The 14,695-nt window shown below is 34.9% G+C and overlaps 1 protein-coding gene across 11 annotated transcripts in view; it reads left to right on the top strand.

The window, feature by feature from the left end:
* LOC106867486 (innexin unc-9) overlaps positions 1-14,695 on the top strand; it is a 956,248-nt gene that overhangs the window by 734,180 nt on the left and 207,373 nt on the right. Inside the window, exon 1 of one of the 11 annotated variants that reach the window (XM_052978612.2) lies at positions 14,198-14,695. This exon is cut by the window's right edge and continues 906 nt beyond it. The exons of the other annotated variants lie outside the window; for them this stretch is intronic. The gene's annotated coding sequence lies outside the window, so the exon portion shown is untranslated. Of the gene's footprint in view, positions 1-14,197 lie in introns of those variants that run through there. 11 annotated transcript variants of the gene reach the window in all.

Genomic DNA, 14,695 nt, shown 5'->3' with positions numbered 1-14,695 from the left:
GTGCTTGGAATGGAACTCCGAATCTTGGGCATATGGCGTAGTGTTTAAGAGCCCCTACTAACCCCATGATTCCGAGTTCGATTCCAAGCAATGACCTGAATAATAATAATAATAATAATAATAATAATAATAATAATAATAATAATAACATCGAAAAATACCTTGGGAATGAGAATCCAGACACCTGATGACGGCTGGAGGGTATATCAGCCGAAACGTTGTGTTAACAACAAACAAGGTGAGGACAAATATCCGTCAAATGTAAATAACGTAAGAATGTATATATATATGAATATGATTCTGAGTTTCGGATATAATATGTATATAGAAGGCGATGAATTGTTCGAATCATTAGGATATTAGATATCCCGACGAGGTGTATTTTGCCTCTCATCTTTCCTTCCTTGATGCAAAAATCAAGTACCTTTATACTACTATGTATCCCACACACACTATCTCTCTCTCATTCTCTTTTTCTCTCACCCTCTCTTCTCTCTCCCTCTCTCTCTTCATCTCTCTTCATTTCCGCTCTCTTCTATATATATATATATATATATATATATATATATATATATATATATATATATATATATATATATATATATATATATATCCCTCTCTTTCTTTTTCCTTATGTGTGTACCTCCCGCTTCCTTTCCCTATGTGTGTGCCTCTCCTTCTCTCACTCCCTTCTTTTCGGAATCTGTTACGTTACCCTTCGAAACGGTTGTCTCCCTTTCTCCAGAAACGAAGACGAATTTACCAAGCAGCTTTCTTAGACACTTCTTAGAGAATAACGGATATTTTACTGAAACTGTCTCAGGATCGAATGGCTGCACAGAACGGAAATAATATGTCGTGTATATGTGTGCGCATGCGTTTGTGTGTGTGAGGTGTGTTTGTGAGAATATATATATATATATATATGTGTGGTAAGTAGCTTGCTTACCAACCACATGGTCCCGGGTTCAGTCCCACTGCGTGGCATCTTGGGCAAGTGTCTTCTACTATAGCCTCGGGCCGACCAATGCCTTGTGAGTGGATTTGGTAGACGGAAACTGAAAGAAGCCTGTCGTATATATGTATATATATATATGTATGTGTGTATGTATTTGTATGTCTGTGTTTGTCCCCCCAACATCGCTTGAAAACCGATGCTGGTGTGTTTATGTCCCCGTAACTTAGCGGTTCGGCAAAAGAGACCGAAAGAATAAGTACTAGGCTTCCAAAGAATAAGTCCTGGGGTCGATTTGCTCGACTAAAGGCGGTGCTCCAGCATGGCCACAGTCAAAAGACTGAAACAAGTAAAAGAGTAAAAGAGTATATATATATATACATATATGCATGCATATACATACATACCAACATGTGTGTGAACAAAGAGAGACAGACACATGTATAGACAAGCAGGCAGATCGACAGACAGGCACATGGACTCTGTGTGTGACTCTGTGTGTGTGTGTGTGTGTGTGTGTATGTGTGTGTGACTGCGTATGTGTATGTGTGTGTATGCGTATATGTTGGTGGGAATCGTCGCATGGCATCTATTAGCGTTAGCTCGTGTATGGGTAATTTGAGTGAAGTTTCAGGTATACTTTAAAGTATGTGTCAAAATGTAGAAGACAAAATGTTGCTGATTGCAGGCTTGTTTAACGATCGTATGTACTTCCGTTTCAAATGTACACCTCACTACACCGTCTCCATCTTCTGCACCATTTCTGGTCTGCTGTTCACTTCACCTTGTAACATCCTAAGCGACTTTTCTTTCACCATACTTCGGTTGTTTTCTTTGATTTTTTTTTTCCTTTTTTTCCGTTTTTATTTTTTATTTATTTATCGTTTTTTTTGTGCTTTTGGTGTCAGCTGATATTATATCTCTCGACTGCCACCTTAATGTTGATTTTTCTTCTCCCTTACCTTTACCCTCATCCTATCCTATTCCCCCTTCTATCTCTCTTCCTTTCTCTCTTACTCAATCTGTCTCTCTCTCTATCTATCTCTCTCTTTCTCTTGCTATTGAAATCTTTCTCTCCTTCTCACTAGCATATTAGGTTTCTTTTTTATTTTTCGTTCTTTATACATGCGTGTATGTGTATGTATAAACATGTTTCTGTGTGTGTGTGTATATATATATATATGAGAGAGAGAGAGAGAGAAAGAGAGAGATAGAGAGAGAAAGAGAGATAGAGAAAGTGAGTGAGAGATAGAGAAACAAAAACCAACCTAAGTTTATAAATATATATATATATTAATTTACGCGGTTTTCTGTTTCACTCTATCACCGGTTCTCTCCCCCTCTTTCTCTCTATCTATCTATCTCTCTCACTTTGTCCCACTCCTCTTTCTCATCTCTCTCTCTCTATCTCTCTATCTCTCTATCTCTCTATCTCTCTATCTCTCTCTCGTTCTCTCTACTCTCTATTTCTCTTAGCTTATCTCTCCTGGTTTCTCACACTCTCACGCCCTCTTTTCTTTCTCATATTCCATCTTACTTATCTTTGCCCGTCTCTTTCTCTCCCTTCTCTCTCTCTCCCTTCTCTCTCTCTCCCTTCTCTCTCTCTCCCTTCTCTCTCTCTCCCTTCTCTCTCTCTCTCTCTCTCCCTTCTCTCTCCCCCCTCTCTCTATCTCTCTTTCTCACCTCTTTCTATCTTTCCATAACTTTATCTCTCGCTCCACATTCACCTCCCTTCATTCCCAAATTTTGTTTTATTAATTTAAGATTCTTTTGTTTTTCTTTCTTATATATATATCGACTCTTCCCTTTTCTCCCTCAACTCCATATCCAATGGCAGTCTTTCACCTCTCTCATATTACAAATTTAACCCGGCTTCCACTCACTCCCTCTCTAATCTCACCTTCTTTTTAAATCTCTCACCTTCTCTATCTCCCTCACTCTGATCTCCCCACCCATCTCTGTCTTCCTCTGTCTCCCTCTCTCTCTCTCTCTCTTTCTCTCTCTCTCTCTCTCTCCCTCTCTTTCTCTGCCTCTCTGCCATGTATGTGTTTCTCCTGCTTCCTCAGTCTCTCTCTCTTTCACCCTCTCTTTCTCTCTGTTATACCGGAAGTCTTAGTATTGCCTCATTTTGAATTTCTTATACGTTTTCTGCATATATTTTTTATTGCTTTTATTTGGAGAGGTTCATACCTTTTCATCAATATTTCTCTTTTCTTTCTCCTGTTTCTCACTCTTTCCTTTTCTCCTTTTCCCCTTCTTATAGTTTTCCATTTCTTCCAGTTATTTTCCTACTGCCACTATGCTACTTTTACTACTTCTCCTTCTCCTCAACCTCTTATCTCTTTTCCTTTTTCTCCTTTTGCTTCTTCTGCAGTCATTTCTTCTACTCTTTCTTCGCTTATTTTTTTTTTTTTGTCAAGGTGGTCTCCCCTCTCCTCTTCTTCTTTACTGAAGTTTTGCCACATCCCACTTTCTAAAAATCTCATTTGTTTTTGTTTGTTTCTTTCAGATTCAGTGAATTTTAATTTTCGTCTACTTACTTTTAAATCTCTCAATCTCAGTTTCTCAATCTATCTGTTTGACTCTCTCCCTGCCTCTCTCCCCCACTCTCTCTCTCTCTTCTTACTTTGTCCACCTCGATAGACTTATGTATGTATATATATATATATATATATATATGTATATACATAGACACACACATATATGCACATATATATATATATATATATATATATATATATATATATGTATATGTATAAATATATATGCATATATGAGACAGACATACAGAGAGGGAGAGGGACAGAGTATACTACACATTTCCACGAAAGTAAGATCAACAAAAAAGGTACTCCGTCTGGTGAGAGGTAAATATTGTTTAATGTGAAGAGCATGTATGCTTATGAACATGAAACTATAAGTAGCTCGTATAAATATGTACTCGATTCATTAAACAGCATATATATATATATATATATATATATATATATATATATATATATATATACGTTTGTTGTTCTCTCTCTCCCCCTATCTCTGTATCTCCCTTCTAACTTCATTTTTTTCTCATCTTGTCATTATGGAATGTCGCAGCTGCTACTATGCTGCACTGTAGAATATAAGAACATCAACCGGACTTAAGTTTAAGGTTACAATATATCAAGTTGAAACGATAGAATTTTTACATGTATATACACACACAAACACACCAGTATATGCATATATGTGTGTGTGTATGTATGTGTGCATACATGGGTGTGTGCATGTGCAGTAGTGAGTAGATCAGAGAGGTAACCAAAAGGGGTGGTACCAATAAGATTGTTGTCTTAAGAAACACACGCCCACCGTTAACGATTACAAAATTTGCTGTATCAATCCGTGTGTGTCTGTGTGCGCGCACGCGTGCTCTTATGTGTAATATACTGAAATGCATGAAGACATACAAGCACATACTTGTGTATACATATATATAAATATATATATATATATATATATATATTCAGATATCTTAGATAGATAGATAGATAGATAGATAGATAGATAGATAGATAGATACATGCACGCATGTATTTATACATCTGCAGGAGCAAAAGTAATATTAAACCAAACATAACTGAATACGAATGAGAATGCATGCTCTAAGATTTAAGCAGAATAAAATAATTTACCTCTCTTATAAGAAACAAACTATATAAGGGTGGAATAAGAAACAGTACACGAAGAGCCATGTTTTAGTGAAACTGTTAGTTGCACTATAACTTTGGGATTTCCGGCGAACGACACATATTGTCACAGACTATACACACACACACACACACACACACACACACACACACACACACACACACACACACACACACACACACTCACGCAGATACATACGTAACAGGATGGGCTAATCTGTGTTCCACCTTCATGTTCAGATTGACAAGCAACACTATATTTTCTTTTCTTTTCTCATGTATTACTTTATGCCTTAAATACTAATAGAATCAAAGTGACTTCCCTTCTTTCAGAAATCTGTTGACATTTCCTTATATAAATGAAAATAAATTGATTCAACAAGCTGGGTTTTTTTCACCCTAATGTAGTACGATTTCAGAAGCTCACAACAGACATTTTACCTTCCTATTTTTATTTTTTGATAATTCTACATATTATTCATATCATTCCAGTAGACAGACGAATATATGTGTATATCTCAACAGACGTACATATACAAACATAAAACGGTTTAGATGAACACAGAGACAGAAAGATCCCAAAGTTAAACAAATAGATCTAAAACAAAGGATTTCTTAATTGTTTCTCTTTAAGTACATTGTATGACAGCTGACTAAACAATGAAAGGTTTTGAATGTGAAGTTTTACCTCACATTATCGGAATGGGTATATTATGCTAAAACTAATTGAAATATAAAGACAGAATATCAAGCTACAAATAGAAATGTTTCTTTAAAATCAGCACTGAGATTTCTTTAACTTTGTATCTCTTTAATTCCAGTATTTATTTAATTGTGTGTGTGTGTGGGTGTGTGTGTGTGTGTGTGTGTGTGTGTGTGTGTGTGTGTGTGTGTGTGTGTGTGTGCGCGCGCGCGCGCGCGCGTGTGTGGGTGTTCAACGAAAAAGTTTCGTATTTATTCTTAAATTGGCCAGACAGGTTCAGATACAAAATGTGCTGGTCGCTGTAGGTCATAAGAGAAAAACTTCTCCCTTTTACGACAACAGTGTGTTTGACAGACTCGGCTCATTCGCTCACAGCATACTGAGAAACTGATGCTTCGACCTGCAGTGTCTCGTCAGCCAGAAGTTCCGGCTACACACTGTCGTCGTACAAAGAAGTTATTTTCATAATGCGTGTACTACAACGACCAGCATATTTTGTGTCTGAACCTGCCTAGGCTTACCTCATATGCGAAGCTATTAACACCATAAACGGTGTGACATTTATGTGCACATATTTGAACGATGTATAATAGTAAGCATATATAATAGTAAACATCGACAACAAACCTGTCATTTGTACCGAATTGATAAAGCCTTATTAGTCCCGATGCCACAAACGCAGTGAACCAAGAATTGGCCAACAGAAATCTTTAAACAACGTCATTATTTTCCTTCATTTTGGATATAGAATTTATGAATTAGTAATACATAAACAAAAACGTAAGAAAGTTTTCTTCATTTATTTTTTCTACTCATTGCTTTCGGAGTTACTTGAATGCTTGTACATACATATACATTTATAAATATATTTACATACATACATACATACATACATACATACATACATACATACATACATACATGCATGCATACGTACCGGTTTGCATACCTAGCTACATAAACAAGCCATAGGTTTCCTTTCAAAAGATAACTAAGATATCATAGATAGCTTTTTGTCGTCCGTTATTGACTAGGACCATGTCTAATTCAATCGAGTTAAAAAATATTAGGACTTGAAACTTTTATGCATCATGGACACACACACACACACACACACGTGTGTGTATGTGTGTGTGTGTGTGTGTGTGTGGTATTTGTGTCTAAGTACATGTATATGATGAACTCTCCCGTCGGTTTCGACCTATGACACTTTATTTGTCGGTCAAAATGCTTATGTCGAATGTGCCATCTGAGTCACGCCAACAATTTGCAAAGAGGCCCGCAGATATTGCAAGAATGGGAATTAAAGGTCAGTGCAAGCGGTATATTTGATGCTGCTTTTCTCCTTTGCTGTGCACCCCTAAACTTGTCAATGCTGGTTGAAACAAAGTCTCTAATAACCTTATACCATTTTGATACGATTTTCTCTATGTAATTCACTCCTCAGTTGTTTACTCAATACTGTTGTGGGCTATATTGGCTGCTGAGGGGTTATATATATATATATATATATATATATATGTGTGTGTGTGTGTGTGTGTGTGTGTGTGTGTGTGTGTGTGTGTGTGTGTGTGTGTGTGTGTGTGTGTGTGTGTGTGTGTGTGTGTGTGTGTGTGTGTGTAAGAAATTAAAGGAGGAAAATGCACACACTTTACATGGTTTTAATATAATTTTCAATATATCTTATATTGTGTTTGTTGACCGGTTTCGCTTTCCCTAATCATGATATTAAAATTTACTTGAATACGTATTTTCTTGAAAAATCTTTTTATCCATGTTGTGTGTGGAATTTATGAATGAATGATTTGACAAGTAGAAAAATCTAAGGGGGTGGGGGGTAATTGGTTATCGTTATTATTGTGGACAGGGGAGATAATTGTTCATCTTTCGGTGGTGGGGAATATATATATATATATATATATAAATTCAAAAACTAGAATAGTAGGGAGAAATATGTACAATGTATGAAATCGCAAATTAAAATATGTATAGAGATCAAAGTTGGTTATGCGTACATAATTAGACGTATTCTGTATTTTTCGATGAATAAATTTTCTTTATTTAAACGTTCTTGTAATTGTAGAAGGAGAAAACTCTGAAATTTTGTTTCGTGTTACCTGCACATCTCTCTATGTGTTCACTTAATGCAATCTGTCTGTATTGCGGGACAGGACCTGCTCTTTATGTAGAGTGGTTCTCCGTCTTAATGTGATACTCGTCTGTCGTATATAGTCATGTCCACAACCCGAGCAGGTTATTACATAAATTAGATTCTCAGAGGTCACTTTTCAAACAAGCAGAGAGATTCACAGTTAAAACCAACTTCACTTGTGCCTCTGAGAATGTAATTTATATAGAAATGATATCTGGAATTAAAGGGGTTGAACACTTTCTTTTTTATTTCCTCTTGATATTTTCCTAACAACAAGGTCTAAAGGATGCACAATGTTATAGCACACCTTTGATGCAAGTCTGATGAAGTACCTCTCCAATGTCTAAAAACGCAAATATTACGTGATTTTTCATTTAGAATTTTCGCGTAAACTGGTGTTGCAGATAGAGACGGTACAGAAACATGTATACATAGACACACACACGCTCTCACAAATATATATATGCATGTATATATATATATATATATATATATATATATGTGTGTGTGTGTGTGTGTGTGTGTGTGTGTGTGTGTGTGTGTGTGTGTGTGTGTATGTGTGTATTTTATTCTCTGTTTCTCTTTATTTTCTTGTTTTTCTTTCTGTCGAAGAGCGTAGGCTCGAAACGTAAAAGACTTTCTCACTTTCCTGAGCGTTAAACTAATACACCTGTTTTTTGTTTATACACATGTCTTCGTAGAAGACACTTAACCAAAGTGGCATGCAGTTGGAGCGAACCCGGAACCATGTGGTTGGGAAGCAAGCTTCTTACTACACATGCTTTTATAAACAACTTTCCATAAAATACAAGCATTGATATATATATATATATATATATGTATGTATGTATGTATGTATGTATGCACGTATGTATGTGCGTTTGACGTAACTTGCTGGAAGTGCCGTTAGGGCGTCGGACGAAATACACTGTGGTACTTGGTCCGTGTCTTTCTGGTTTGAGTTCAGAATTCAACAGAATCAGCTTTGCCTTTTATTCTTTCCAGTTCGATACCAGGCAACTACTGGGTCGCTAGCCTTGTGCTTAAATCAGAAACTATATGTGTGTGTGTGTGTGTGTGTGTGTGTGTGTGTGTGTGTGTGTGTGTGTGTGTGTGTGTGTGTGTGTGTGTGTGTGTGTGTGTGTGTGAATGCATGAATCTTTATCCATATATATATTCACATACGCTAATAAAAGTTATATTTGTAAGAACCAACGAACAAGCTGCCGTGGCGTGCATACTGGTTCCAGTGTAGTCAATGAACTGCCTTTAAAGAAATCATTTTGATATTTTCCTGAGTTGAAATTTGTTTAGTAAATGCAATTTTCCTCTCTGGTTCTTTCCTAATGTTTGACAGCAATTCAAATAATATTTTATAATTGAATAACTCGAGGGGCGAGGACGAAGAATCATGGACATGGATGTTTTGCTCGATCCATTTGTGCAGATCAAGAAATAGTTGGATAAAATCAATGAACGGTAAAGCTATGTAGCAGGAGTTAGGGTGATTGAGGGGTATTGAAGACTAGAGTAAGACAATGATGATGATGATAATAAAAAGTTTGACTACGATGGTGATAGTGGTGGTATTGATGATGATGACGATGACGGTGGTTATAGGGGTGTTTGGATGTGGTGTTGATGATGATGTTGGTCGTGATGATGAGAATGAACGAATAACATATAAAGATTCTTGATTTAAATATTGTTAACAGTTCTATATATTCACTCTTTGTATTTGGGACGGTAATCGATAAAAGAAAAAGAAGAAAAGAAGAAAAAAGAACAAAACAGTTTCTTTTTGTGATGTCATATTTTAAGAGCTGTCAAGAAAAATACTTAGTAAATTAAATCGCTTCGCTCTAGAACTTGTCTAAGTGAATCAGTAGCACTCATTGACATGTTCGACTTATTCGGAAGACAGAGTATGTAAAATCATAAAATCATATATAAAAAAACAAAATAAATGCTTTTGAAAATTTCAGCCGCTGAACACAGACATAAGTAACCCCTTAGTCTTAATAAAATACGAATGCAATTGAACATAGCAAACATTATTTATTTGCATAACATATTCAATTATTTATAATTATTTATTTATATTATTTAAGTTTAAAAATTCTCAATTATGTCGAATTTGTATGCATGAAATCAGTCATTGGAAGTTATTTTAGGGAAAATAAGTAGATAGAAAGTTGATACATAGAAATTTCGTCGGTCGACTGAGGAGTTCAGTAGAAGACTAGCAGGGGAAGTATTATTAGGTGGAATAGAAAGCTTTAGAACCCTGCTGTGTGAAGAAGCAGTTTTTCTTTAATAATGTTTCGAAAAATAAACAGCCAAGGAAAAGTTTCCTCACAGTGTCGCGAACAATCTGTTGGAAATCTTAAATGTTGGAAAATGTTAAAATGTAAGTTATCAATAAAAATTAGGTCTGTTTAAAATACAGATCTCTAAAAACAAAATAGTAGAAGTAAAAGTGGTTATAAAGGTAAGATGTATTACGCCATTTCCATATGTATCCATCTCAGCTATTTCCATAAAGTTTTCAAGTAATCCATTTTTTCTTTGATTTTCTCGTTTCAAAACCTTTTTCTTGTATCATTTCTTTTTGTTGTAGCATTTTAATTTCGTTGTTTATATTTCTTTTTATCATTTCTATTTCAAATCAAAAAATTTCATTTATTTATCGATGTTGGTTTTCTCACTTCCCTAGCTCTGTCGATCAATGCAATAATTATTTCTTAATTTTACACCCTCCCACTGCACATCCTCATGTAACCGCCATCTTACTAGGCAGGTGAGCGACTGCGATCGATTGAATATTGCTATTTTTTGAAAGAATGGGATTGGAAAAGGAAGATCATATATGTGCCAACGTGACTTAAGGATATTCGGCACCTATTGCAGCTTTTGTTTTAATTTGATCAATCTTTTACTAGCTTTTTGTCTCTTTACAATTGATTAACAAATTAAATTATCAATAATTCATCATTATCTCTCATTTCCCCACCACCACGACAACCTTCGTCTGTCTTACCCCTACCTCACCCCACGAGCTGCATAAAAATATAACATCCTACAGAAATTATTGTTTTCGTTCTTTTTTGCGTGTATTTTGTTTGATGCATTTGTTGATTATACCTCTTTCTTTTGGTGTTCAGAAAGATTTAGAAAGTTTTAAATGAAGAAAGAAAGAAAGAAAGAAATTTCTTCTTTGTAAAAAAAACATTTCTATTTTATTCCTCCGAAAATACTTCTAAAAGTTAATAGAATCTTCGAAATGATTAATAGAATTTAGAACAATATGTCTAATGCTTGAAACGATAACTAGCATAATTGCACAGTTACTAAAGTCGCCGGATTAAATACCTTGTTATGTTTAATTACACCCCCTTTTACATTCTAACTTCAAGTATAACTGGGGACTACTTTAGCTTCGATATCTCAACTCCTTGTAATGTATTCACCTTTTCTAACCGGGTTAGCAATCAATATTAGTAATATGCAGTAGACGGTTATGATTTCTATAGAATAAACTTGGAATGTTAGGCAAGTGTATGCAGACAATTTTATTTCCATTTTTTTTTTCTTTATGATTCCATACATTTACTCAGAGGAAAATGGGTATCACCTATAACCATTTGAAAGCTTCCAACGGAAACTTGTGGGACAAAACTGACATATCCTCAAACCGAAAACTTGACCTGTATGTCTGCGACTGAGTGAAATACACTAAATGCCTCCAAGGACTAGTAGGAGGGGGACTGAGAGTTAAACAATGGACACCGTATAAAGTACAATAAGAACAATACAGAATATAGTGAAATATTCTATAAAATGAGAAAAGTCACTGCAAATACACAAAATAGAAGAAGAAGAAGAAGAAGAAGAAGAAGAAGAAGAAGAAGAAGAAGAAGAAGAAGAAGAAGAAGAAGAAGAAGAAGAAAGGCACCAGTATACGAATTTTGTGGTACTGAGCAAATAAGAATATCGAATCCAAGAACCTGACTAATACTTTTTTTCTCCCTGGAAAGTTGGCAGCGTTAGATTCGAACTGAGAACGTAAAATTTGCTTAACTAAATTCTGATACTTTACCGATTCTGTCAACTCTGTTAATTACCAGTACCTTGAAAGTCGCAGCTCTAGAGTAGTAGAGAATAAGATATGGTAGTCAATAAAGTATGATGTAAGTAAATATAACAACGAAAGGTGTTGAGAGTTATAGAGGTAAAAGTTTGGTGGAAGACACTGATTTTTTTTTGTATGGATGTTTGTTAATGCTTATTAAAACACACATAGCTTCTCATACATAACCACACACAAACACATAAACATATACACATGTACATACACACATACGAAACCTATAAATATATACTTATACAACTGACATATAAACATATATGCACATACACCTTATACACATACACGCACAGAGACGCATATATACATGGACATACACAAATATATTCATATATACACCTATATATATATATATATATATATATATATATATATATATATATACACGCACACATACAAATATACTACCACCTACACACGCATACACATGCCACATGCATGCATAGTTTATGCTTGTTTCGGATCTTCTATAATCATCTCTTTCTCTTCCCCCTCTCTCTATCTATTTATCTATCTCTTTCTATCATTCTATCTATATCTTCCTCTAGCTAACTATATATATATATATTTATCATTCCAGCATCAATTAACCCCCGTCTCTCTCATCCTTTTACTCTCTTTTTTTTTCTTTTTCCTGCTCCCTTCCTTCTCTCTTTCTAACTATTTCTATATCTCTTTCAATACAAGTTTACACGAGAAATATATATATTATAGCATCCATCCTTTTCTTATTTCCTTCTTTTCTCTCTCTCTCTCTCTCTCTCCCTTTCCATCTCTTCCTCTCACTTTCTCCATCTCTCCCTCCCCGCTCTCTCTCTCTCTCTTTGTTAAAACTTCGTCTTCACTTTCCTTCTCTCTTTCCGCCTCTTTCCGCTTCTGTATTCCATTTCATTTATTCCATGTTATCTCCTTGCTCTCCTTCCACCATCTCCACATCCCTCTCCCGCTCCACAAATCTCTTTCTTTCCTTCTTTCCTTCTTTCTTTTACGATGCTCCACTTAGCTCCTCCCTTCCCTTCTCTTTCTCTCCTTCTCTTCTATTTCCAACATCTTACTACTAGAACGATTCTCTCGTTTCGTTTTTCCTTAGCTCCCCTCTTAATTCCTATGATTTTTCACTTTTTTTTTTAACAAGTCAGTGTGTCACGTACAATACAGGTGATATTTTGGCGCTTCCTCTTATATTTACACACGCACATACACATTTACACACAAACGTACACACTCAAACACACACACATACACAAATATATATATATACGAATACGTGAAAACAAACTCTTCCAAACTTCCTTACGTATATTTTCATTTATCCATAAAATGGATGCCGAAGACGGGATAGCAACAAACACTCAGGTAGTATCGGATTGTTGTGTCGGATAAGTTGACACTCGCATTCCTTTCCAAGCTAAAAAAAAATCAGGAACAACTTTGAAATAATGTTGCATTCTATGTAAATTTAATTTTATACGACACGATCGGAGGCGAGTGTACTGGAAATTGTTTGGAAGTAATTATAAAGAACTACATTATTTGCGCAGAAAATATCCCGTAACTGACATAAAAACAGACATACATACACACACATACATACATACATATATATGCACGCACATATATATATATATGCCCACAGCACACACACGCATACATAGATATATCTATATCTATCTCTTTATCACTCTTTGTCTCTCTCCTCTCTCTCACCATATATATTATACACACACATACATGTGCACATATTGTTAAATCTATCTACTTGAGGAATGTCTATTCACACTTAACTTAGGAGTCCAGTTCTTATTTTGTATTGTTACTCTTGTGGAATATAGAGAGAAAAAGAGAGGGGGAGAGGGGAAGAGTGAATGTTGTGTGTATAATGTAATATATTGAATATGCAAAACATGGATTCTGTAATATTGAGAGAAGAGAAATTAGAATAACAACAACAATAGTAGTAGTAGTAGTAGTAGTAGTAGTAGTAGTAGTAGTAGTAGTAGTAGTAGTAGTAGATAAAGAAAGTTTGCTGTATTTTCATTGGTTAAAAGTAAAAATAGCAAAACTAGTGGTGAGAAAGAAAGCATTGGGATGATAAGAATTTCTTTTCTTTTTACAAACAAAAGAAAGAAAGAAAAAGATAAAAACAAATTGTACGAGAGGGGAAAATGAAAATGTGTGAGAGGATGGAAATGTAAGAAAGAAGACGGGACTCAACATGTGGTCGAGTATTGAAAACGTAGTGGGGGTTGGAAACAGGAGACAGGAAGAGGCACTCTGGAAAAGAATCTATAGAAAGGAAAAAATGGTAATAAATAACTATTGGAACAACATGGACATACCTCTCTCCTGAACTTATAGACTTTTTTTTTCCCACCAGTTCATGTCTGGCTAATTTCGTGTACGCAATTAACATTGTATATACATATATATATATATATATATATATATATATATATATATATATATATATATATATATATATATATATATATATATGTATATATATATATACATATATATATATATATATATTTATATGCTTATAAGAAACAGTCCAATATTGATGTAAGGCATAACCACATATAAATACATACATAAATACATACGTACATACATACATGTTTGCACATACACACATACAGACGAGCATAAATAATATTTACAAATTTAGTGACACATGCATATACTCTCATTTGTATAAAGTGAAACGAAATATATTTCTTCATTTGGCACACACATATACACCACTTTTACCAAGAATTTGTTTCCGCTGCTGAAAGAACGCCAGGACCCGGAACGGTATATTATTTTTAACCAAGTTTCTTTTTTTTTTTTTTTTTTCAAAGAAACAAATCATATTAGCAATAACTGGAATACATGTCATCACTTTACACGTTGACGATGTTACAACTTTTTTACGGGATGAAAAAAGGTGCACGCATTGAAGCGAAAACGGATATCAACAAGTGACTGTGATAATAATTTTAAACAAAGTTCTTAAAAGGAAAACAATTGCTGAGTGGAATTAAAGAGCTTTCTAGCTTGAAAGAAGAGC

This window comes from Octopus bimaculoides, chromosome 2 (genome assembly GCF_046866305.1).
Source record: "Octopus bimaculoides isolate indiv1 chromosome 2, ASM4686630v1, whole genome shotgun sequence".
Taxonomy (NCBI): Eukaryota; Metazoa; Mollusca; class Cephalopoda; order Octopoda; family Octopodidae; genus Octopus; species Octopus bimaculoides.
Note: the sequence above shows the minus strand (reverse complement) of the source record. Positions and strands in the feature narration are given on the sequence as shown.